We start from the raw sequence: 24,632 nt of genomic DNA, 5'->3' as shown, positions 1-24,632 counted from the left end.
GTTAAAAACATGTTGAGTCTTGTAGGTCTTACAGCAAGGAAACGTTTCCAGTATTGAATCTTGAGTTAAAGTATTTGATATCCAACGAGCTTCTGAAGCCATAAACTCGTTAATGAAGGTTTAGTTAATTCTGCTGTGTTTTCATTGCATTCCCACGGAGGCAAATTCTAAAAATGTGATGCAGTTACGCTATGAGGTCCCTAATCACAAGACAAAACAAATGCTTGTTTTTCTTATTTTATCTGCCAATTTCAAACAAACCTGAGAACTGTTTGACCTAAATTTCCTCAGCTTGTCCCGCCCCCCACCAGGGGAAACGACACCCTGGAAAATGGATACACAAACAATCCTGTCAGATTCGAGGAGTACCTCCTCTAAGCTCGCTCCGTGGCACGCCGGCCTTTGACCTTCACCACAGAGCAGACTGATGCTCACAGGAAGCTCCCTCTGCTCAGCCCCCACGCGGATTGCAAACATCAACACCAAAGTTATTTGGTTTGTTGCGTTCAGACACAATCACAGCCCTGAAGCTGGCCCTCTGTGGCGCGTAGCACTCTGGGTACGACTCACACACTCATCAGCCGGACACTTGACTTCCTCTCGGACAGACCACAGTCGGATTGGATTTGCGGTCACACCTTTATTGCTGAACACCGTAGAGCCCCGGGGCTTTGTGCTTAGACGCCTCTTGTTCACCCTTTACACCCCCCCACCTCCAACATGGAGACAACTCCGCTATGGAGATTGAAGGCAAATACCACCATTTGCTGGCATAAGTAAGATTTGGTATGATAAAGGAAATTAACCATCTTGCAGAGTGGTGCTCTGCTTCGAGGAAAACACACACCTCCCGCGTCAGTGGAGCTGAGGTTGAACTGGTCAACAGCTCTATACTTTCCTGGGAGTCAGCGGGACAGAAAACCTGACACATACCCACCCGGGGAGAGACACTCCAGCAACCCAGAATTGAAACAAACCATTAGAGAGCAAACTGAGTGCCGTTCAGCTCTAGAGTGGAAAAGCGAGGGGGGCACAGGGGTTGCACTGCTTCATGGCCCAACTAAGGTCTTATACACTACTGGCATATGTCCTGTTATAACACGGGCAGATGAAAACCAGCGTTCTGATTGGTTGAGAGTGAGTGACGGGGGGGTGCATTATTGAGCGATAGTGTACAGTAGCTGTTCACATTGACCCGAGCGTTCCACATCACTGACACTCACAGTAACGGCATGGGGACCCGATGCCGTTTACATGCACGTACGGGGAATTTCTCCTCTACACTGATGAAATGTGATACAAATCGCTTGGTGGCTACAACTATTTTGTGCTGAAAGGCAGCTATTTACTTACCGTTTATAACTTCGCTGGTAACCGCTTGAGGCAGTACTTTATCTCCAATAAGATGCTGCGCGTCGGGCCTAACTACACCCTCAAACTTACATTATTGGACGATAAATAGAGCCTCTTGTACCTTATTGCTTTAATATAAAACACATCCCTGCATCCCCTAATTGCCATTCACGCTTACTTCTGTTTCTGTCACATTGTCAGATGACTAGTAGGGAAATAAATTGCTAAAAAACACATCAATCCCAACAAATCCCTGTTGCGTTGGTAAAAGTTCTTTAAGCAGTATGCACAACATCGACAATTTGCACCAGTCGTATTCCTGCTGTCCCGTCTGTGCTGCTGCAGCGCAGTCCGTTTTCACACATTTCCAAAATATAAAGAAAAGAAATAAATATTGTTTACAATGTTATCAAGATTAACAATTTCTTTCCAAATTGACAAACTCATTGCAGAGGTTTTAATTTCGGCCCCTAGCTGCCGAGCTCCAGCATTTAATAGTGATGTTGTTGCCGACAGTGAAGCTGGCTGAAAGCTGTAAATGTTCCCCAGCCGACTTGGATGAATTATTCTGGTCTGAACTAGATTTTGGTTTCTATTGGACACTGGGAACCTAATAACTGCAGTGAGGAACCACAACTTGTGATACATCACAGGGCAAACTGCCCCGCCGAGCCATAGCAGTAAACCCAATTCCCGTTTTGATTCACATCCTGCAGCAGGGTTTGGATGAGGGAGGCCGCGCCACTTCGTAGTGCGGCTCCCCGCCTGTCTTGAGTTGTTTAGCTCAGAGATTGTCACACTCGTCACTGCTGCTGCAACTGTGCAAGCACTTCAGCAAGCAGAGAAGAGGTGGATCCTGAAGTCCTCCATCACCAAAACTGTGTTTCTGTGGCAGATTCATCAGAGAACTGTAGGTCGACACGGAGCTGGCCCCTTCAGGCGCTATCGTACATTCATTCAGCTTTAGGAAATTGGTGTTTTACTGAATAACAGAGCTGCAGCAGATGCAGCAAAAGAGGGGGGGGGGGGGTAAAAGCCTCGGGCGACGACGTTAACGGTCCATTACATCCACAAATATCGCACACTTACAGCACCGTAACCATCTCCCGTTACATATTGATGCTCCCGCTAACCCCAGATTACCACAGGTCTTCATCAACACGTCTGTCACGCATAGATTGATTGGTATGGGACTTTTTTTGTGGAAATGGAAATGAAAAGGTGAGAAAAAGGCAATGGGCAGATATTACATCTGGTTGCTATTTACGTCTACCCTGTGCATAGAGATGATCAGAGCGGCTGCTGTTCTGCTGTAGGTGGAATCGAGCACGCGTCCAAGGGGAGCTGGCACTCAAACAAAAAGGGGAAAAATCTTGTCTAAGTCGCATGAACCTTTGAGGTTGTGTCGCTCACCTTTTGTCAAAACATTAGTTTCCGGCCTAAGCAGGTTCAATGAATCTTTATATGTTGGATAAATTGAAACGTGTTTTCTCAATAGATCTGAATTAATAAAGAAAATGCTTTATAAAAAAGAATTGAAGTGAATCCACTTGTTTGTATTAATGATAAACACCATGCTAGCTATTTAGTTTAGCGCAAAGACTTATCACCCGGCTACATACTATATTAGTTGCGCACAAGACCAACAGTTAATTCGATAGGGGCTGGTGCCCTCTCTCTGTCGTGGTCTGGACCAATTGGCCCATATATAAACTCTAGGGGGTTGTTGGACAGAGTCAGTGTTTTTTCCCTGTTTCCCATCTTGTGTTAAGCTAACCAGCCGTTGGCCACATGTTATTTTCACAGAAAATGAGTAGCGTCAATCTTGGCATGAAAATGTTCATTCCACAGTTGGCCAAAAAAATCTGTTCACATAGATATGAGAAAAATAAGAGCAGCAGGAGTTACATTTTGAAGCTTCACCGACAGTGATTAAAAAGCTCCTTGCTGACAGGGACGTCCGCTACTCCAAACTCCACAGTATTAACGTTCGATATCTAAAGTGGATCCTTTTGTCAAACTAACAGTGAAGCACAGAATACGTCTGGTAGCACAACGGGATTAGCGTCCTGTCACCACCTGCACTCCTCAAATGTTGTGGTAAATAATGGGTTTAAATGATGCTGTCCACATAACGATGAGACACCTGAAGATGTGACGAAATTGAAAAGAAACTGATGAACTCCATTTTCTGGGCAAATGATTGAATTACTTTGTGGTTCACTGCGTGTACTGTAGCTTCTATGTGTGTTAGTCATGTATACAAGCACTAAACACACTCCTCAGAATTGCCTTTTCGTTGCATTTAGAGTTACGAAATGGAAAATATCAGTATTATTTGTTTTTGATGTTTACTTTTCCTACATAACAGTTGGGCAGTCCTTTTTAAGCTGCATGCTTTGTTTAATTGCAAGAGCAGACAGCACTGTTTACATTAAACTTGCACCCTTGCTCACTAAAGCAGATTTTTTTTGTGAAATGAGAAATGAAGTATGCATGGTAATCTACCAGGCCAGCTGCAAACATCAGTCCTCCTCAGTCCGTGAATCATGGACAACATGTGTGCAGAGGTCACATCACACGAAAGCACACAGAGAAAAAAAAAATGTTTGAAAGGGGGACAATGTTTCATCACAGGGCCATATTTTAAATAGCTTGTGACGTGGTATTTCACAAAGTCAACTGTCAACATACCGGGAGAGCTTCAAAGCCACATTATGCCATCCTTGCCTTTGGAGTTATTGATGAAGAGCAACTTTAGAGGGAAGGATTATCTTAAATAAAAACCAAACTGCCAGCACGACCCTAAAGCGCTGGACGCTTATTTCTGTATTGCAGTGTGGGGTCAGTAAAGGTAAGATAAGAGCCAATATAATCTAAATGAAATGAATCTATTATCAGAACAAGATAATATCCACAAACAGTCCTTCTGCAAAGACTGGCTCGGTTTCTAAAGAGCAGAAGAGACACTTTTTCCCGTGTGAAGTCCAACTTGATGTCTGCTGCATTTTATTGATATCTCCACTTCAGAGTTTGGTGCTGCTGGATTCGTACTGTATAATCCTCCAACAAAGTCAAGTCATCTGCTTCATAATGGAGCTGCCACAACATGTCAGCAGACAGTGGCCCAGTTTTTATCAGCATTGCCAGAGGATCACCAACTTCTATCACTTTGAAAAAACTCAGCAGAAGTGGGTTGTGCAGTTTTAAATGGCTGAAAGAAAACTGTTGCATTTTCAGCCTTACCGGACACTCCTCACACTCAAAGGATTTTGTTTGTCAGACCAAGCGAAAAGACTCATTTTGTGTCTTGATTTCTCCAGAATGGCACTTCTCATTGAAACCAGCACCACAGCAAACTATGATGCATTAGTGCCGTGTTGTTTTTAGAGTACAACTGGGTGCTATGAAGGCATCGGCAGAACTACCAAAGGCATTGAACAATTCCCTTAAAGCTGCTGTAATTACTATTTTTAAACCAACAGTGGGATGAGATGTTCGTACTGTCACTCCCGCCAAAGCGGGACGGTGCAGTTTCCCTTGGCTACGGGTTGTCTCTCAGGATCATTTAATTCTTTGTTTTCCCTTACAGCCCCCAACTTGCTCGAATGGCTCACTCTTATTGAGAGCACAAACCCAATGAATACAGCATCGGACGAGCATTCAGCAAAGACAAAATTACAAGGAACTAAAGAGACAGTTAGTGTTGGTAGTTGTGTTGTTTCGTACAAGTTTGTGTTAATGTTACAGTTGTACAACTCCTAATTGGCAGATATAGAAATTAGAAAAAAATAGAGAAAATAGAGCAACTAATGCAGGTTTAGCATTCAACTCATGTAGCTTTATCTGCTGGCATTTAGGAGCTAAAATAGGTGCCAGGGAGAAGGTGGAATGTAAAGACATTCAAGAGACAACGTTTCTTACCTAATTAGCATCAACGCAGACAGTTGCAGCCATGGGTGGTTTTTGTACGCGAGAGTGTGTATTTCCATTAGGGTACATTTAAGTTGTCAGGAAATAGCCTCCAGAGAAAAACTATTGCAAGCTGCAGATGTAGTGTAGCTCCTGCAGTCATAATGAATGTGTGATGTTACACGACCAAAACTAAAAATCTAACATCAGATAATAATCCCCTTGTAATGATTCCACGGTAGCCGGAGACATTTGCAATATTTGCCTAATTGAAACTTGCACGCATTCATCTCATTAAAATGATGAATGCAAATACGAGTAAGCCTGAGCGAGTGCTACTTTACCGACTGAGAGGTTTATCATTCTTGGTGTGATTGACGTTTCTCGGCCCAGAACAAGGGGCCATTATGTTTGTTCATAATTACTAGAAAAGCTAATAATATGTCACTCAGACAGGTGCTATCTCCGTTACGTGACCGTTGTCACAAACCATCCGCCTGCCAAAGATGTACAAGCCATTTCCTCCCTGTAATTCATCATTGCTTCCCTGTAGTGCCAATGCAGAAATCTAACACCATTACACACAAGCCTAATGCAGGCATTATCTCTGCTTCAGTTCTACCCAATGTGTAAGTGCTGTGTTTATTTGGGCCAAATACCTCAGCCTTAAGTGTAGTTTGAGTTAACGGTCTGAGGGAATAGAAAAAGCCACAGTGCTTAATAAGGAAGCTTCGGCAGCTTTATATAAAAAAAGGGATCTCAAATGCACGAGGTTACAGTACGTGACAGACAGAATTGCTATGGCAAGGAGCCACTAGGGTTGGACGGTGTACCGGTACTAGAAAGGTACCGCGGTACCCTTACGTTTAAAACGGTACGGTTCTGACTATTTTTAGTACCGGTACTTCATTAAAAAAAGAGCACATGGAGCAGTGGCGGTTCTGGGCACGGGCGAACCGGGCGGCCGCCTGGGGCGGCATTTTTTCATGGCTCATGGGGGGCGGCACGAGCACTACCTACCTAATCCTTCATACCACAATGATAATGATGAAAACAGGTCATTTGCTTAAAAGGAACAGTGTAAGCGCAAGCATTCTTCATACAGTCCGTTTTAGCCGTTTCCTCCTTCTGCAAAAGCTTTGAAAGTAACAATAATGGTCAAAACGTAGTTGAGTGAATCAGGTTCTAAAACTATACCTAATGCTTCATACCATAGTGATAATGATGAAAACAGGTCATTTGCATCTATCGTTTCCCTCTGCTTGCTGGAGGTGCTGTGAACAGAAGCTCTTGCCCTTTCCCAATACCCAAGACGGCGAGACCCAAGACTCGCGTTCTCGCGAGAATAGACTCTGGAGTCCTGACTCGCAGGTTCGGGAGAACGGACATTTCCGCAATTGGAACAGCAGCTGACTTGATGACGTCACCACGTCAGCTGGTCATTAATACGTCAGCTGGTCACTAATACGTTTTAATTTAGTTTTTGATTTAAATATTTTACTATTATCAAGCTTTTGTTTCATTTTCATTTAAAATTAGAAATGGTATATATATAATATTGAGCACCAGATATATATATAATCAGTCATAAAATAATTAGCTTTATCATTTTAAGAGGAGGAGGTTGAATACAATAACAAAAAATAAACAGTCAATATTTTAATGCACACACACCTACCGTTTGTCTTGTTACTCAAACATCAAAAGGCTAATAATCAGTGTAGTGGTCCTCGTACAGCAAGCTGCTGACCACACAAATATCTTAGAGAACTATACAATAATTCATATGTGGGATTTTTTATTCATTATTATTATAATTCAGAGCTTCTTTGAAGCTGAATTTCTGCTGCCGGTTTAGAGTCTCGATGACGGTCCCCTCAAGGCCTTTAATTAAAACATAGTTAGTTTTAATGCACAATGATGGACAATAACAAGCTGCACTCTGCGGATACAGACAAGACGTTAAAGTTACATTTAAACATGAAGTTATGAATCTCAAACAGACATAACCGGTGAACAACATCAGTCTCTGACACCACATTAAAACTTATGAAGACTCGTTATAGTATAGTTAAATCTCATGTATAACCGCTACGGAGACGTGAAAACCGGCAGAAGACTCGCTTTGTTGCCTGTTGCTGAGGTGAAATGCATTCTGGGATATTTGGCTCTCACAAGAACAGACGACCCTGCTCCAATGCATGCCCGGTAAAATGGGCGGGGCGAGTGACATCCGGGTATTATGACCGTTCTCGGCCAGATGCGGACTTTAGAATTGGATCAGTACTCGGGCTGCGACTGATGACGTTTCACGAGTCCACGAGAACAAAAGTCCACTCAAGAACGCATATTGAGAAAGGGCCTGTGTGTTTGAGAAGGGGAAAAGGGAGGGGCGTGGGGGGGACAGTTCACCTCTGGGTCACCCAAATGGAACGGTCGGATAAGGGGGGGGGAGCAGGGGTCGGGGGATTCACTGTTAAATACGATGTAATTAGTGGGCTAAAGTTAGTCACACCCCGACTTTCTTCCAAATAACGCATTCATTTATTTGTTAATAAAATATGTGTTTTACACCAATCTCTTGAAATGTATTTCAGTGTATTTACTGGCCTCCTTATTGTCATTCACTCATCATTCCTATTCCATCAAATATTATTCATGTGATTCAAGCTGTGACTTCACTACACAAACATCCTTTGATATTGATGGAACTAGATAGTCAGACTTATTTTGATCACGGATCTCGTTGCGGCGTGGTGCTTCCAGAGAGCACATTTCAAAGATTGAAATATCTCCCTTTAGGATTGTATTCAATGAGGGACGAAAACAAACAAATGCCTCGAGTGATTATCATTTTGTACCTCGTTGGATGCAAACATATGGGTCATTAACCGTAAATGCACAGTATGTCACTGGGAAAATTGTCACAACAACAAAGTCGGTCTCAGATTAACCAATTAGAAAGCCGGCTCCTGCATTTCCTTTGTTGCCATGTTTTATCTCCAACAAATTCCCCACGATCTTGAACTCAATCATTTTTCTTGTCAAAAACAAGTGTTCTGACTCGTTTGTCCCAGGGATGCATGCCCCTGAAGCATTTAGCAGGAGGAGACCTCATTCAAATTTGTGTCCTTGCCCTTGAATTTCATGCATGTCACCCGTTTTAGCGCTTTATATTTGGCGAGGCTGACAGCACAGCAGAGTGTGGGGGGGCACAGCTACATTTGTTTGTAGTGGGGATGATTGGATACAGAAGAGAATCCTCGACTGGCTTAAATGTCAACTAGTCAATAAAAAGCCAGCATTCCTGTTGCTTCTCATTTGTGTTGAGACAGAGGATGCCATTAAAGAAATTTAACTAAAATTACCCACTTGACATTTTCCCATGTCAACTCTGTCCTTCAGGAACTGTAAATCCACTCGCTCCAGATTCCATCAGACTGTTTGCCTATAAATTCTGACCTCAACAATTACATCAATACGTCCGGGATGGTATCCATACTACATGCTAGACTGCACATGTCAGGTTGATCATGTTATGTGCACAAAAAGTAAAACAACACCACCACCCCCATTTGGATTTATCATTGATGACAGTTTATCCAACCGGTCCGTTTACACGGCAAACATGACACGCTGTAGTCAATCCAAACAACGTTGGTACGCGCACACGCACACACACACACACACACACACACACTTTGAGTTAAATGTTGAAGAAAAAGCATGAGCAGAAAATGTAATACTTTGCCTGTAAAAGGTTTAGGACTCTTATCCCTTTTAAATGTAATGGTTTGACATCGCTTGCCGAGAGATGAATATTTAGAGATGAGATGGCATCAATTAATAAATAGTTATCAAGAGGCCGAGAGACTTGTTTTCTAAATAAGTGAATAAGTGAATACAAATCTCTATAGCTTCTATACCAACCTCGTACACCTGCTGACTGTGTACTCATTTTTAGCATGTACTGTGTGTAATGTTACTGGAGGGTGGCATCATTCTTCTCACATACCTCTTGGCAAGAAAACAATATCCATTATAAATGTATTTCTGAAAAAAAAAGAAAAAAAAACATCTCCGTAGATCTTTGCAGTAAAGTTCATAAAATTTCAGAAACCTGTACATTTTCTGTTGGACATGGAGCTTAAAAACTTGAATCGTACGTTTTTAGGTGAGTTTTTAGTGCAGTAGTATCTTCTAATCTGAAAGTTATCTTTAACAGCAGCACTGCCTGCAGGTATACACTAAATAAATGCTCCCAGGTTGAAGCCACTACTGTATAAATGATAGTTCAGCATCAGGCCCTTCTCTACTTCAAAGAAAGCATGTATGCAGAATCCATACAAATCTCCTGGGATTCCCTAATCGACACTTCTACAAGTACAAGCTTAAAACTGCAAAGAATCTTTCATTCTCAGTATTTCCTCTGAGGAGTTTGGTCTTTCTGTGCAGAGCTCGAAATAGAAACCATGAATATGTTAGAGTTCAAATCAAAAAAATAATCCAGGCCATGAAGATTGCCGCCGGCTCCCTGTTATCTGCTCTCCGGATTAAAATCAATGAATACAAGTTAGACAAACAAACAGACCACGGAGCCAAGATAAAGATTTCTGCTCAGGCAAGCTTGTGTCTTCTGTTAATGAGCCGATGGGCTGATAAAACTGCTCTGCTGTCTGCTTCTAGTCAACAGAGCCAAATTCACGCATGAATCTTTAGAGACGTTGGCTTTTTGTTCACAGAGAGACTGAAGTACAGAGTCGTCTGCTAAAATCTACCAAGAATTTAACATTCCAGCCTGCTCCCACGCAAACTGCTTTGTTGTTTGGCCCACTTAAACTTCATCTAAAGAAAGGTGCTGAAACCCCAGAACTGCAACTCTGTGACTGGGGGCAATGTGCTTTCTGCCCCCTCGTGCATTCTCATGAACGCCACGTCTCCTCAAATATGGCACAGGCTTCCAACTGGACTCAAGGATAGGGAACCAATAACATTTTGGTAGTCGAAGGTCACTGTGACACAATGTAAAACCTTGTTGGCCATCAGTTAAAGATCAAGGAACGTGCATCTTTTAAAGTTATGAAATATCGTTATTTTTGTACCTTGTTCTCATTCATCTTTAATATAAAATGAACAGATTACACACTCAAAATGATCTTCAAATCACCTCGTTCTGTTCCAGGAAAACAAATAAATCTGCACATTGCGTAAGCTGTGAGTTGTACAGAATTGAGGAATTGGACACAAAGCAACTAATTCAAATGAAGAATTCACAGCTTTTCTTTTGACTACCTCAGTTTTGTTGACAAAGGACTGCTTGCAATACTGATGCTACTATTATTACTGTGTGTGTACTGTAATAAGCACATAGCGATACCAAGGAGCATTTGATTAATCTGGCTAACCAATTAACCTAACACAGGAAAAGTGAATGAATGAATAGAGCGAATGGGTGAGAGAGTGAAAATGGAGGTCAGATAGGAAGCAGATGAATACATCTGCAATATTTGTGTGTGTGTGTTCATGTTTATGAGTAAGAAGGGGGAACAATACCTTGAATTACTAGTTGACAATACCCTTATACGTACGCCCATACATTTCACAAACACATGTGGGTCAGAGTTACCATTATTTCACAAGTTTCTGTGCTGCACATTTTAAATTTCATCGGTTTCATTTTGTGCCAAATATGTTTGAAGACACACCGACTTCGGTCTTCTCAGAGGGTAAGGAAGCATCTTTCAAAGAAACTAGAAAACATTAATGCAAAGCAGTGATTTAAGCCCCAACACCTATCGCAAGACATTTTGTTTTGAGCGACAAAAAATGTTAAAACCTGCGTTGCGTCACCAAGGCAAGTTGATGCTATACAGTCCAGCAACTCATTTGGAAAGTAGATGGTTAGAAACCAAGGGTGAGTGAGTTTTAGGTATGTAGTTAAGATGACTCTTCATTTAGAAATGAACAGATTCAATTGCCAAAATGGCAATTACAGGCTAGTTTCAGTTTTACTCCAATCAGAAATATGCATGATGAGAGCCAGTTCCTGAACCCATGAATATGACAGTCACAGTGAGCTGTGCCTTACTCTTCTGCAGCCAGATTTCTGTCCAGCTGTGCGAATACGGTTCCCCCCCCCCCCCCGGGCAGAGACGTACCTGAGGAACTTGTGTTTAGTGGGTTGGAGGAGCAGACGTGTAATCAGAACCCGGGGGACCTCAACTCCGATTAGTGGGAACAGATGAGAAAATTGGCCACATGCCACTTAGACGCACTAATTGATCAATGTAATTAATTCACAGGAGAAAAGGATCAATTTGTATCATCAGTGCTCCCCGCCACTTAATTATTATTCTAATCCTTTCAGTTGAGGTAACCAATCTGCTGCGGATAAAAAAACTAAAATTACAGCCTACACGATGTAGTCCAAGTCTATAACAGCCTGTTCAAAATGTCATCACTTCAGAATTTTATCCAATAAGATTTTTGCGTGAAAGCTAGAAACAAAGATTGACAGCTTGCAGAATAACTAATGGCCTGTCATATCAAACAAACATCTAAATGTAAAAAAATGAGATGGTTTATTCTCTCCTTTATCATCAAGAGTGGAACTTGGGGTTTGTAAAATGACAGCAACAATTGCTGGCTAAAATTCAATTGAGATGCTATCCCTCCGTTTACTGTATTGGCTTAATATGCCAGAGAAGTCATTGTTTACTATTAAATTTCATTAAGCTGTCGCTTCAAGCCCTGCAATAGACTTCAAAACATGTGCCAATCAGATTAATCATCAGCAGAGAACCTGGGAAAGAAAGCGATGAACCAAAAAGCTTGAAGAGAAAAAAAAAAGCCCCCCACTTTTGTGAGGAAGCCGTGCAAACAAAGTATGAAGAGATCCAGTGTTGATGCCAGGGATTCTGACCCCAGCAGGAGAAATAGACCTTTCACACAACTTTCATATTTGAATGAACCAGAAATACGCAATCGTCGTGGAGATCTTCTTCCTGTCTGGTCAGGACAACGGTGGTAAACAAATGGCGCAAGCAACGAGCAACAAGAGTCATTGTAGTGTCGCTGTTATTCCCAAAAGCAGCCACAGCCATCCTTTCACTCCTTCCCAGTTGATGGTGATGTTCCACGAAAATGGGTCCAGGCTATCCGGCAGAATGAAGCAAACTTTAGCATTAAGAAGGGGAGCACTTATGTCTGCAGCAGACACTTTACGTTTTAGGGATGAAACCAGAGGCTGCCCCTTGCCCGTTTCCTTTGAACCGTTTCACCCCTAAAGGGAAAAATGGAGCCCGTGTTTGAGCGGTGCCAAAAACAGCAGCTGTTGACGTCTGTAGGAGTCGAGATAAAAGAAAATAGCAAAGAAAACTGAACCACGATTATGCACCGCCTTTATTTATTTTGTGACAGCGTCAGCAAATGTAATTGTAGGTAAACTCTCTCAGAGAGTCTCTGATCCATATTCTCCTGATGTGTTGACGCTTGACAGGAACGATTCTAAAAGTAAAGCGCATCACTGCTAATAGGAAGCAAAAGACAGAGCAGCTTTCGGAGTTAGTTCCCTTTGGCAAACTGAACCTTGCATTGTGTTTCATTAACTGGAACTTTCTGCATTATGCCGTTTCATTAAATATGTAAGGCTGAGAGAATAATTAAAGTTCAGAAAAGTACAAGCGCGTTGTTATCGCAACAAAACATTGCTGGAGAACGCACCAGTGAGCAATTCAAGTTCTAATAAAAAATACAGCGAAAACATTTGAATTAGAGTGAAAATGTGTGGTTACAGTCGCAATCTATGTGCACTCAGCAACACCATGAAGTCAACGTCTTGGTGCAGCGACTGGAGGATGTTACACAACCCTCTCGGGTGTAATCCAAAATTACCACCATGACTCACAGAGGCCACATCCAAGCTGAGATCAGCGTGTGTCATGGCAGAGTCTTTGTATCAATCCTCTGCTACAATCACGACGACGGGCTCCACACAGTAATCCCTGCATGCTGCGCTGCCCACAGAACCAGTCATCAAGAAAAGCGGCGCCGGCGCCGAGGGAGGCATCGCGCTTGCCGCAACATTCAGCGACGGTCACGTTTTCACACGGAGGGCCCGGTCCACTTTCCTGAAGTTACTGTGCTGCACTAGTGGGGTTCTGTGCCGTGGTAGTTGGGTCCCTCCGACAGGATTTTTTACGCTGACTAGATGGAAAGAGAGGATCCCGCCTTGGGAGCATTGCACTGCCATGCTGCTGAAATCAGCCCCGCCGTTGATTCATTTATGCAAAAAAAAAAAAAAAAACTTAATACACAGCCTTAGGAATAACCTCCCAGGTACTAGAAAAGGGTTAGATGCCTATATATATATATATTTTTAAATGCATGAATAAAATACAATGTTCTGGGGAGAAAAAAAAAAGAGGTTAAATCAAAGTTTTCTGCATGGGTCTGGGTCGGCGTGCGTTGGTAATGCACCGACGGGGTCACATTTTTTTCTACCAGCAGTCGGAAAATATTCTCCTCCGAGCATAAAAATATGTCATGGTGATATTCCTCTTACAAAACTACTTCTGAAAGCCTCATTTGTAACCAAACAGGAGTGTTATACACTGAATATTGAAAAATGGAAACGCAGGAACATTTGTATGAAGCATGGTCCATCCATCTTGAACGCTGCGTGCAGAGCAATAACATGGAGGAGTACGTCATGCTGGCATTAAGGAAGCCATCTCACCTGGTGTTTAGCTAAAAGCCCCAGTGCGTTCGCTAGAGGCCATTCCCAGACGCTCTCCGCTGGTCAATGAAGGCAGCCGCCAGGATTTATCTTCCTATACGGGCGACTCAATAGTTGCTCTTACCTTGCAATACCTTGGAATTGGATCATGTGGCTGCTCTGCATACAAGTGAAATGAATTGAGAGCGCGGTGTCTGAAATATGCAGTCTGCTGCAAAGGTGATGAAGGATGCCTCTCTTTAACTACCCCCCCCCCCCCCCCCCCCATTCTCAGCCACCTTTATTAAACACCTCCACACACAGGCTACCCTCTCGCTGCCTGTCCTTAAGACGAGGAGCACAAACAAATGGATTCGGCGTTGTTGACGCACGCCGCACGTCTCCAGAGACAAATCGGATCCTCCGCCCTAAAAAGCAGAAATTCCAATTGTTGGAAGCCCCGTTTGAGGGCTGATCATAGAGAGTCAGTCTCAGCTGGCTGACCCTCTTCACTAATTAAAAGTTAGACCCAGAAGAACGGGCCTTGTTAAAATTTGATTTAGACTTTCAGGAAAAGAAAAGAACTGGTCCCTTGGAGATTTGTGTGAAATTGTGACCCACCAGACAAGAACGAAAAGGTGTTTTACGCTTCATTTAATGTGGGAAGTCATCTTTTAGAGAGACCTCAATAAATCAAGACTCAAAAACCTTCCAACCCGTAAGGGTGTTTGTCGTCACAGATAAGCACTCAACTCAAACGGATCCTTTGCCTGCTCACTGTCCTGCTTCCCACTACTCGGAAATCTGACCACCAGCTGCACGGTTTCTTTAAAATCTGCATCAGTTGCCTGGCAAAGAGATTGCAAGAGAACGATATATAATATCCATAATTGGTTTTGCTTCAGGCCCCAACTCCCCTGTTGTGCTGTACAAGTGTACTGTGGCTGGACCCAATGATCACGGGAAGATCTTCCCGGCTGCTGGTACATCTTAATGTCCCGAATGTCCCATTCTGTGCTGTTCGGCTTGCGTTATTGTTCTTTGGCACTGAAATGGTGTCAGACCAGTGCAGCTTAACACTACGATGCGAGTTTTAATTCAAATACAGCTTTGGCTTGCAACTCATCACATATCATTGTTGTGTTCTCATTAATATGCACAAATAAGAGTTTCAAACAAACAGTTTTTTACAACTATACCGAGGTAAAGGATGACGAACACTCCCATTAGCGTCCCTGATCAGCTGATTTACCTCGTTTATCATTCTAATACAGCATTTATTTTTCATGCGTTTTTACTCAATAAATGACTTGAAATGTAGGGAATGCCTGCAATAGTTGGGATAAAAAGGTAGATTAATGAAACAACTGTGCTACAACATTTACTTGTTATTCATTGAATTGTTTTTCATAGGTGGACGTTAAGATGACCAGGAGGGGGAGGGGTTTTCCTGTATCAGCTTTTTGCCTGACTCCAATGGTTCACAACTCAAGGATCTGAAGTCGGCGCCAGAGAGAGAGAGAGAGAGAGCTTGGGGCCTCGACCCCCCACAGGATCAGCAAACTCCCTTTTGTTGCTCTAACAGGCAGGAGTTTCACTACAGGTGAATCAGAGTTGCTTAAGGCAGCTATTGGAAGCTCTACTGTTGAAGCTGTGGTCCAAGCGCCCGGGACGAACTCTGGGTCCATCACGTGATGCCATCCACCCCAAAAGTGATTCATCCCATGGACTGACATTGGGAAGAGATCATTATTCTTTATGTAAACCAGCTTCCACATACATACACTTTAGTTATAAATGGCACCATTTGTTGAATCTGGAGTTATTGTCAGGATGGTCATAGTGAAAGAGCTGTTAAATCAGAACATAAATACTTGGCGTTTCACTGAGCCGTACCACAATCAAAAGAATACAGCCAAGTACACAATGCTTTACTAAGGTTAAAGCTTAGACTATTAGAGTCAATTCCATGGGAGTATGAATGAAGAGTGGGTGGTAAATTTAAAATAAAGTCAAAAGCTGACTGTGACCCCAGATATGGGGGTCGGCCCGAGCCTTTAGCGCAGGAATACATCAGCTATGACCACTGCTGTATCCTGCAGCAGACTGTGGGGCGCAGGAGGTCGATTCGAGCACGGAAATCCACTGTGGATCTTAAATCCTTATTGACAGCCCTCCAGTTGGTAAACCGCTCTCGGAACCTCAAATTGATTGTAGCTCTTGCGCCGATGCAAATGGCGCCGCGGCTATGAATGTTTGATAAATGTTGGGTCAGTACTAAAGCAGGGTGAGGAGGTTTGATTTGCAGCAATCTTCCGGGGTCGCGTTGATACAGCAGCCTAGTTTCGTCCTTCTGCGCCCATCGATTGCCAGCGACGTACTAATGTGTTTATTGATACGCCAAAGTAGAAATAAAGATTAGATGTAACCAGATGATAAAATTGCTGCCAGTCAGCGATTATTCCTTTGGCTGCATAAAAAAAAAAAAAAAAGAAAGCGCCACCTGTTTGTGACCTGCAAATGTGCAGTGATCATGACATTTATGCAATGTGTCCATCCACGTCCTTCAACCGATATATGACGCATGTCCCAACATCAATCCGCCGTATTGGCAAGGCCTCAAAGCCCAAGCGATTTGATCAAGGAGACAGCCCGCTTTTAATATTCAAAAAGAGCTTCTGGCACTATGACGGACTGGGAGTAGCACTCCTAAATCCTCTGCTGTCCCGTTCACTACATGAAGATGAATGCTGTGTGCAAGGCACTGCTGGGTAAAGGAGGAAAGACAACTCCGATCCACACGGTGGTTTGTTTTTTAGTCCCCTGGCGCTGAAGAAAGGAGTTTGTGTTTAAGCCTGTCAGATAAGGCTTTAAAAAGAGCTACAGGTGTATCCCGGGATTTAAATACAGAAAAAAAAAGATGTGAAAATGATGGCGGGATGATTCTGCAATCAGTCCACCGCGACACGTTTTAAAAACTGAAGACATGCAAATTACAATTTTACACTGTCTACCAATACTCATTTGAGAATCCATTGATGCTCAATTTTCACACCATTTTACCAGAGCTGATGTGAAGAAACCTTTTTTTTTATTATAGTACATTACACCTATACTGACTAATTTGCTATGATTAATTAGGTATGAAGGAGAGAGGTGGTCAACTCAAGCAAAACTGTGACCTTTTCTTATTGGGACACAGTGCATCCCTTTCCTGCTCTTCTCTCGCAGCTCATCGGAGGGTCCCGTGGAAATCAATTAGAGACACATCAACGCCGTCTGAGCCACCGGAGGGAGCAAGTCGAAATAAATTAGAACGCTCTCCCTTCTGTTTCATACCCTCTTTCTTGTTCTAAGGGGGAAATTACAAGCCAATCTGCCAATTTATCATCGGGTGAAATGTGTTGTTAACACCGGGGACATAGCGGCGCTATCGATTTACTACAAATTCAGAGAAACACATTTTTGACGCTGGAGAAGGAAACTCTCCGCTACACAGTTTCCGTTGCCTTTGATAAAAGCCACAAGTGCAGATTACCCGAAAAAAAAAAAATACATTTGTGTTTGCTGTGGAACAAAACCAAAGAGAGAGAGATTAGTGCTAGATGAGAAACTCTGGGAAGAGATGATTGATATGGACACAATATGTCAAAGTGTCCCTGTGCTCACAGAAGTGAGATTACCAATGTGATTGGAAAAACTTCATGAATTCAACACGTTCATGAGTTCAATTTCTGAGGCTTAGAGTATACTTTTGATACAACTGATGAAAAGACATTCTTGCTTCTTTGGTGAGCCACCGAGGTGACAGTGACTTACACAACAGCATCCCTGCAACAGCCGGGGAATCAGAGGGTTACTTAAGCAAACTTCCATCGGGTCATAACGGCCCCCTGAGAAGCTTAAGGCAACCCGTCTTCCTTTCTGTATGCTACACATGCTGCTTTTTGGGCAAATGTTGGTTGGATTTACAAAGTACATTGGAACATTAATCTATACACTCAAATGTCAGCATTATGTTTACGAGGTGAGATGTTTACCAGCGTTGTTTAGTGTCAGCATGCCAAACCGTATCGGGACTAACGCTACAATCCGTTTACTTCCAACCTGCTCTGGAAAACAAGGGCCCAATCTGTGTGAGTCTGAATGGACAGCCCTTTGCTGCCACGCGTATCACCATGGCAACGTCCAAGAATATGATTTACAATTGAATGCATGTCATACGCTTTAATCCGTCATGTAAATGTCTTACAGGCTTTTTCCTCATGTGTTTTATTCTCCATCTTCCATCCTCAACATTTGACATGCATGAAAGTCTAAACACTCAACAAATGGGCCAAAATTAAACCCTCAGAGTCAGCGGGAGCGCGCTTCAAAGTCTGTAATGGGGAGATTGGAACTGGTCCACGGACCCCCACAGCACACGGATACTGGAGTTTGTGGGCATCACCGGAATGTGCAGGTGATGGAGTAACCACATTTCAAGACAAACACAAAACATCAGATAAGAGTAATTCTTCTTGCGGTTCATTGTGTGCACTACCATGTTGTTGCGCCAGGTTCATTTGTGATGGCCACGTCAACCTTACCCAGAGTTGTGATATCAATGGATTGCAGGAAAACAAAAAGGCTCATTATTTATGAATCTACAACCACATTAATTAGATTCCCCAAATCCTGGAAGGAATAACTATTACTACTATAATATAAAATCTGGGTTCAACACAGTGAAAATGTACATCTTAAACTGTGCTAAACTTCCACAGTCAACAGAATCAGTGTGTCTGGTTGAAATTGCATCTTTTTTCTACTCTTGACTCTCAGTCAAAACCTGGAGCGGAGATTTATTTTCACAAAGCAGGTGTAGTGGGTGAGGGGGCGCATATACAATACAGCTGATGTGTTGTATGAAAGGTCACTGATTCCAATGATATTTCTGAGAGCTTTTTGTTATGGGCCAACTGATGCACAGCGAGCCACAACACGCTATAAAAACAAGGCGACACGCAGGTGTGAAACACGTCTGCTAATTGATGCCACCCGCGTTCTGCATCCTGCGTCTGTGTTTGTTCTCTTTCTCGCTCACTTTGTTCTTGTCACACACTCCATTCCCCAAACATTTGATGCAGCAGGTGATCTGTCAGCTCTGAACGTCTTTTACTCCAGTTCATTACTATCTTGGCATTCTTCTGCAGTGCAGTCAAGTTCTGTGAGATTGCAGTCCTGGCTTTAATTGCTTAATTGATTTTACGTGGTGGATCTTCTGATGGCTTTCAATAAAACAAGGTCCTGGTTTTGGATAGTGTACTGTAATCCAGTACTTTCACTGGCTGTCAGAAGTTATATACCTTGTGAATCTTCAAGTGCCTGACGAAACACAACAGTGTGGGAGATGTAAGATCTATAATATATTCTATTTAACTAAAAGTAACAATACAGTTTATAAATGTCAGGTTGCAAGTCAAGCATATAAAACATTAAGTAAAAGTACCAGAATAGTTGCATCAAAACACACTTAAAAAGGTTTTGTATTTAGCGTTGAAATCATAGGAGGGTAAATAGTAATGTCATTTGTTTTGAATGCATCACGAAGCAACCATTTTCCTGCCCGATGGTGGCACTAGATTGTTAAAATTAGTTTGTCAATTTCTGCCATTGAATTCTTCTCGGTGTAGATTTTTGTATAAAATGACAACCATTGTGAAAAAGGTATTCTAATAAAACCGTAATGGTTAATTTGCAAACTTTGTGTAGAGGGAATAAAGGATTTATGAATCTGACACTGCAGTTTTTCACAATTAAAATCATCCCTGTAAAATCAATAAAGACATGAATAAATTGACCCAACCACGATGAGCCAGCAATGATCATTAAATGGTCGTCCTCATCAAGAGGGCGGCACATTATAGCCGCAAATGGGAGTTCCCGTGGCAGTTATGTGTCAAATAACTGCTCTGCATTCTGGTTTCATGACTAGACACTTAAAGAAAACACTGGATGCACTTTTGACATGTACTTGTTAGTCCGGTGCTTAAGGACGCAGAAGCCGCTCCACCCCGTGCATGAGTGAACACATCATTATCATCCCATTGTCACCCTACTGCTCTCTCACCTCGTTTGCATTCCACGAGCTCAACTTTCCTATTAGGCAAAAGTTAATAACCTGCTAATACCCTGAAATTTCCACCTCAGCAAATTGCCGCTCAGCACTTTAAAAAAAATGCACCAACATGCTTCAAAGGGACCCAACAGGCAGTCGGAGTGGACTCGTCCAATGTTTGACCCTCTCCACATGCCTCTATAATCTGCAAAGTTTGATTAACTGTAATTAACACTCGATTCTTGCTGCCAGAATAATTGCATTAACTTCAGCACAAGGCTGGTGTGAAATGAACGCTGCATTTCTTGCGCTAAGGAACATTCACTTTTTGCAAGTCTCTTTTGGTCGAGAAACAAAGTCCATCTGCTCACATCCAGGACAATAAGCGCCTCCCACGGGGCTGTTATGTATGCAAGCAGCTATTAGTGTCCACAGTGACACTGGAGACATAAAAAGAAGCCGTGACCTTCCGCATGGACAGGACATGGCCCAACTGTTGATCGATGGGGGAGGTAAAGACACTGAGCGACGAGGACTGGCGACAACACACACACACACACACACACACACACTCATCTTTACCACCCGCTAAAGCCGTCAGTCACAGTGTGCTCTCTTCCAGTAATGGCACGAAAGGCCAAACGCAGCAGGAGGGCACAGCGACGTTTAGATACAGTGAGTGATGCCTGATGATCACAGCCCAGCAAAAACATGTAGGCGAGCATGCGTTTTCAAATCGTAAGGGGATTTATTGCTTTATTAAGCATATGCATATGATTAAGTAATCGATCAATACTACCACAGAATGGGTTTCAGCCTTTGGCGCTTTTCTTTTTCAAAGGAGACACCCGCAAAACAATTATTTCCCCAGTAAAGAACGACCTGCGAATGTCAGCTAAAGAGGGTATGAGAAGGGAATTATTCAAATTGAGCAGCGCATTGTTATTAGAACCATAAATTTCAATTTACACACTCATTTTCACTTCACAAAAGGTTTTGTCAGAGCACCTTGGACGGTTTATTTTTAGCACAGGATTTATTAGGCAGAAAGAAAGCAGCTTGAATGATGAAAGCTCTGGCTGCTAGTGTTGCTTACAACGATGGAGGGAATGTCCCCGTTCCTCGTCTCCTCATCCGTTTCCTCCAGACTCTCCTCTCCGGGGCCCAACTTCATTGTGGTCTCTTTATTCACTCAAGTTGATGCAAGCCTCATAGGCTTTTTCTTTTTAAGATTATAAACTTTTTTATTATTATGTCACTGGTCCTTTTGGCATGAAGTGATGTGTGATCATTGCGCTCAGTCCCTCCTGTGTTGTTGTTTTTGTTGAGTCTCAATGATATTCTTGTCAATCTGTCGTCCTTCTGTGCTGCTTAGTCATTTTCAAAAAAAAAAAACAGAAAAAACATTTTCGCCAAGCTGGTATTGGATAAATATCTCATTGTGCAAGATGGGTTCACCACGTTTGACCATACTTCTAAATTAGCTCCCTTTAAATAAATATTACTTGAAGGTTGAAAGGATTTTATTTTATGCCGTGCAATAGTTTATGTGAAGCCCTCATAACACTGATGACTGAGGTAAGGCATTTTGCAAATTAACTGCACAAAGAAAGCATGTATACATAAATGTCTCAATACCTGAAAAGGGCTAACCTGCATGGAGTCATTTTACTTTTTCTTGTAACATACCTCTACACTGTGGGATTAGGCCAGGAATTTTAATATTGCAAGGATTGCATTTTTTTATGCAAGTTTTTCAACTGAAGTTAGGATTTTAGTGGCAAACACGTTTAACAAATCTGTATTGTTCAGAAGGACAAAAAAATCAGAAAAAGTAAAACACTAGCATTAGGCTATAAATGAACTACAAGGAGGTTGTGAAGGTGGAATAGTAAGCATGATGACTCTATGTAGTGGTATTTAGCCCTCATTTCAAGCTTACATTTTCACAAGAGGGACATGTACTGATTTACTTTGGATCCTAAAACAAATCTTTTGAATATCTTCAGCTTGTGTTAGGGTTTGTACCTTTTGGCTACCTTTAGAGGTCATGCATGGATCAGCTGTAATCCCAATTTGATTTCAGAGGTAACTTGTGAGCTCATTTGACCCCTACATCAGTGTCATTTCTCCTGTTCTTAGCTAAGGTGTGATATCGGCGTTCTTTCAGCTCTTGAATCTTATGCAACAGTCTGACATTTTGGGATTGGCCATCTTGCCTTGAAATAGAGTCGATCAGCGTAGCATGAGGACTGGAATCAGTGGGAACAGAGTGTGGCTGTCTAAAGCCCAACAAAGTACCCATCAGAAGCTCTAACGCTCAACAGAGTGGCTCATTGGCAGGAAGAGATGCAGAGGAAAATTGGCCTGTTGATTCTTTCCAAAACGTCCATTGCCATTAGCTTTTTCCCAGCAACTCCGCAAAAGACGAGAAGGCTCGTAGGTCCTTATATCTAAATTGTAAAAACATGTTTAATAAAATAAGATCCTACCTTGAGTTTTCCTCGGCTGTTATTCATCCACAGTGTCTAAAATGTAAATGTCTGAGTGGAGACCAAGAAGAATTGGTTGAGTTTGACTAATTGTTTGACATGCAGTAACAGATAAAAGCAGGGGTCCTCAACTAAAATTTGAAGAAACGTTTCTAGAAGCAAAAGGTGTGGAAGATAATAATGTGACTACTTTGGTACTACTGTAGTTAAATAGAGTTGTATTAACATGTGCATGTAATCAATACATTACTAACAAATCAAATGAATTCAGTATAATTCTAAAACTCTTTTGACAATATTCATCGTCACATAAAAGAGAACATATGTGTGATTGCAAATATAAAGTTCTCTCAATAAACTAAATAATTAAATAAGTTTAATGGAATATATATATATCGCTATCTTTCTTTTCTTCCTACCGTATTTTTATTTGTAATTTGCCCTCTGTCTGTCCGCAGTATGAAGACGATCGTCGTCCTGCCTGGAATGCAAAGACTCGATTGGTCGAGTGGTGTCACGTGGCATGTTTTAACTCGAATGCAATTGGTCAGTGCTTCAAGCCTTTACCGTAAAGACAACCAAAGCCGCGCAGTTGAAAAGTGCGCTGTCACGTTAAAAGCGCAACGGTCTTTTTTTTAGCTTTTGTTTCAGGTCCGGATGGGACGGCTTCCGGGTCCGGATCCGGACCGCGTTCCGCCAGTTAGTGACTTCTGCTTTACAACAAGGTTTGAAAGCATATGTGTGTTTCAGCAATAAACTTAAACTTCTGAACGAACGATTACATCGAACGAACGTGTTCCAAAAATGTGAAGCCCGGTTGGGGACGTCTGGAAGAATTCAGCCAAACGACTTCTCTCATTCTGGTCAGATCAAAGGTCAAGAAACAGCGCTGCGTTGGCAAAGGCAGGAGCACTTCTGTATTGTGCACTTTGTATGATGATTGGTGCGTCCAACTCATCCAGATTAGTGTCGGCCTGGTTGGCACTTTCTGCTTTTCCCTCTGACCTTGCACTCCTCAACCAGGACAAGACAGTGACTCCCTAAATGAGCACTATGAATTATGATTATCAGCATGGATGGCAAAGAGTACCAGCTAAACAGAGGGGGATTAGGGCGGGCGTCCTCATGTAAGGTTTAGGTTGAACAAAATAATTAATCACACACACACCTAGTATACCAGGGGCGGGCAGTATTTTTTCTACCTGGGCCTTCTAACTACAGCTGAACAACCTGAAGACGTCAAAGGTAAATTTGCCACTAAGTCTGCTTCTCCTCCTTCAAAAAACATAGTCAAAAAAGAACTACACCAAGCAAAACACAAAAAATGTCCCAACTCATCTTTCATAAAACATGAACTCTTACTACTACACACTTCTGCTAGGAAGGTCACGCTGGCCCACTGACCAATCACAGCACATGTTAATGCTGACGTTCTTCCATGCTACCTAGAGGGCTCTGGCATGTCAAACCAAAGATGTGAGGAGTTGAGGACTATAACAATCAGCGATAACATCCCCATGTACTTTAATCTGCGAGGCCAGCTAGAAGGCCTCTGGCCTCTCTCCTTGCAGAGACCATAAGGTAAATCTCATTGGATAAAAGTGCTCCTTAAAGCAGCGCTGCAGGCTGGAAGCTGAGCAACAAAGGAAAACAGGACCTGTGCGATGAGAAAATATGCAAATAGGGAAAATAATAATACATGTTGGTGGATTTGTGAAAATACTGACCTTAAAAATCCCAGCATGGGAGGAGGGAAACTGCACTGAGGAGCACCAAGGGGTGCTGGTGCAGAACACAGCAGTACTCACTGCGAGAATGTGCCATCGACGTTTGGGTCACAGCGTTTTTATTGTGGCGTGCGTACATCACCACTAGTAGCCTCTCTACAATAGGGCACTATGCTTCGATGAATGAAAGTGAACGAACAAAGCTTTAAAACAAAAAACTGGCCAAAAAATAAGCAGCAGGTGACCCACCTCTGGTATTGGGCTTTAACAGGTGGAAACACCCATGAAAAAGGTAAGCAGCAATACAATAGGACTCTTGCACACAATGCACT

This window comes from Pungitius pungitius, chromosome 13 (genome assembly GCF_949316345.1).
Source record: "Pungitius pungitius chromosome 13, fPunPun2.1, whole genome shotgun sequence".
NCBI classification, from domain to species: Eukaryota; Metazoa; Chordata; class Actinopteri; order Perciformes; family Gasterosteidae; genus Pungitius; species Pungitius pungitius.
Note: the sequence above shows the minus strand (reverse complement) of the source record.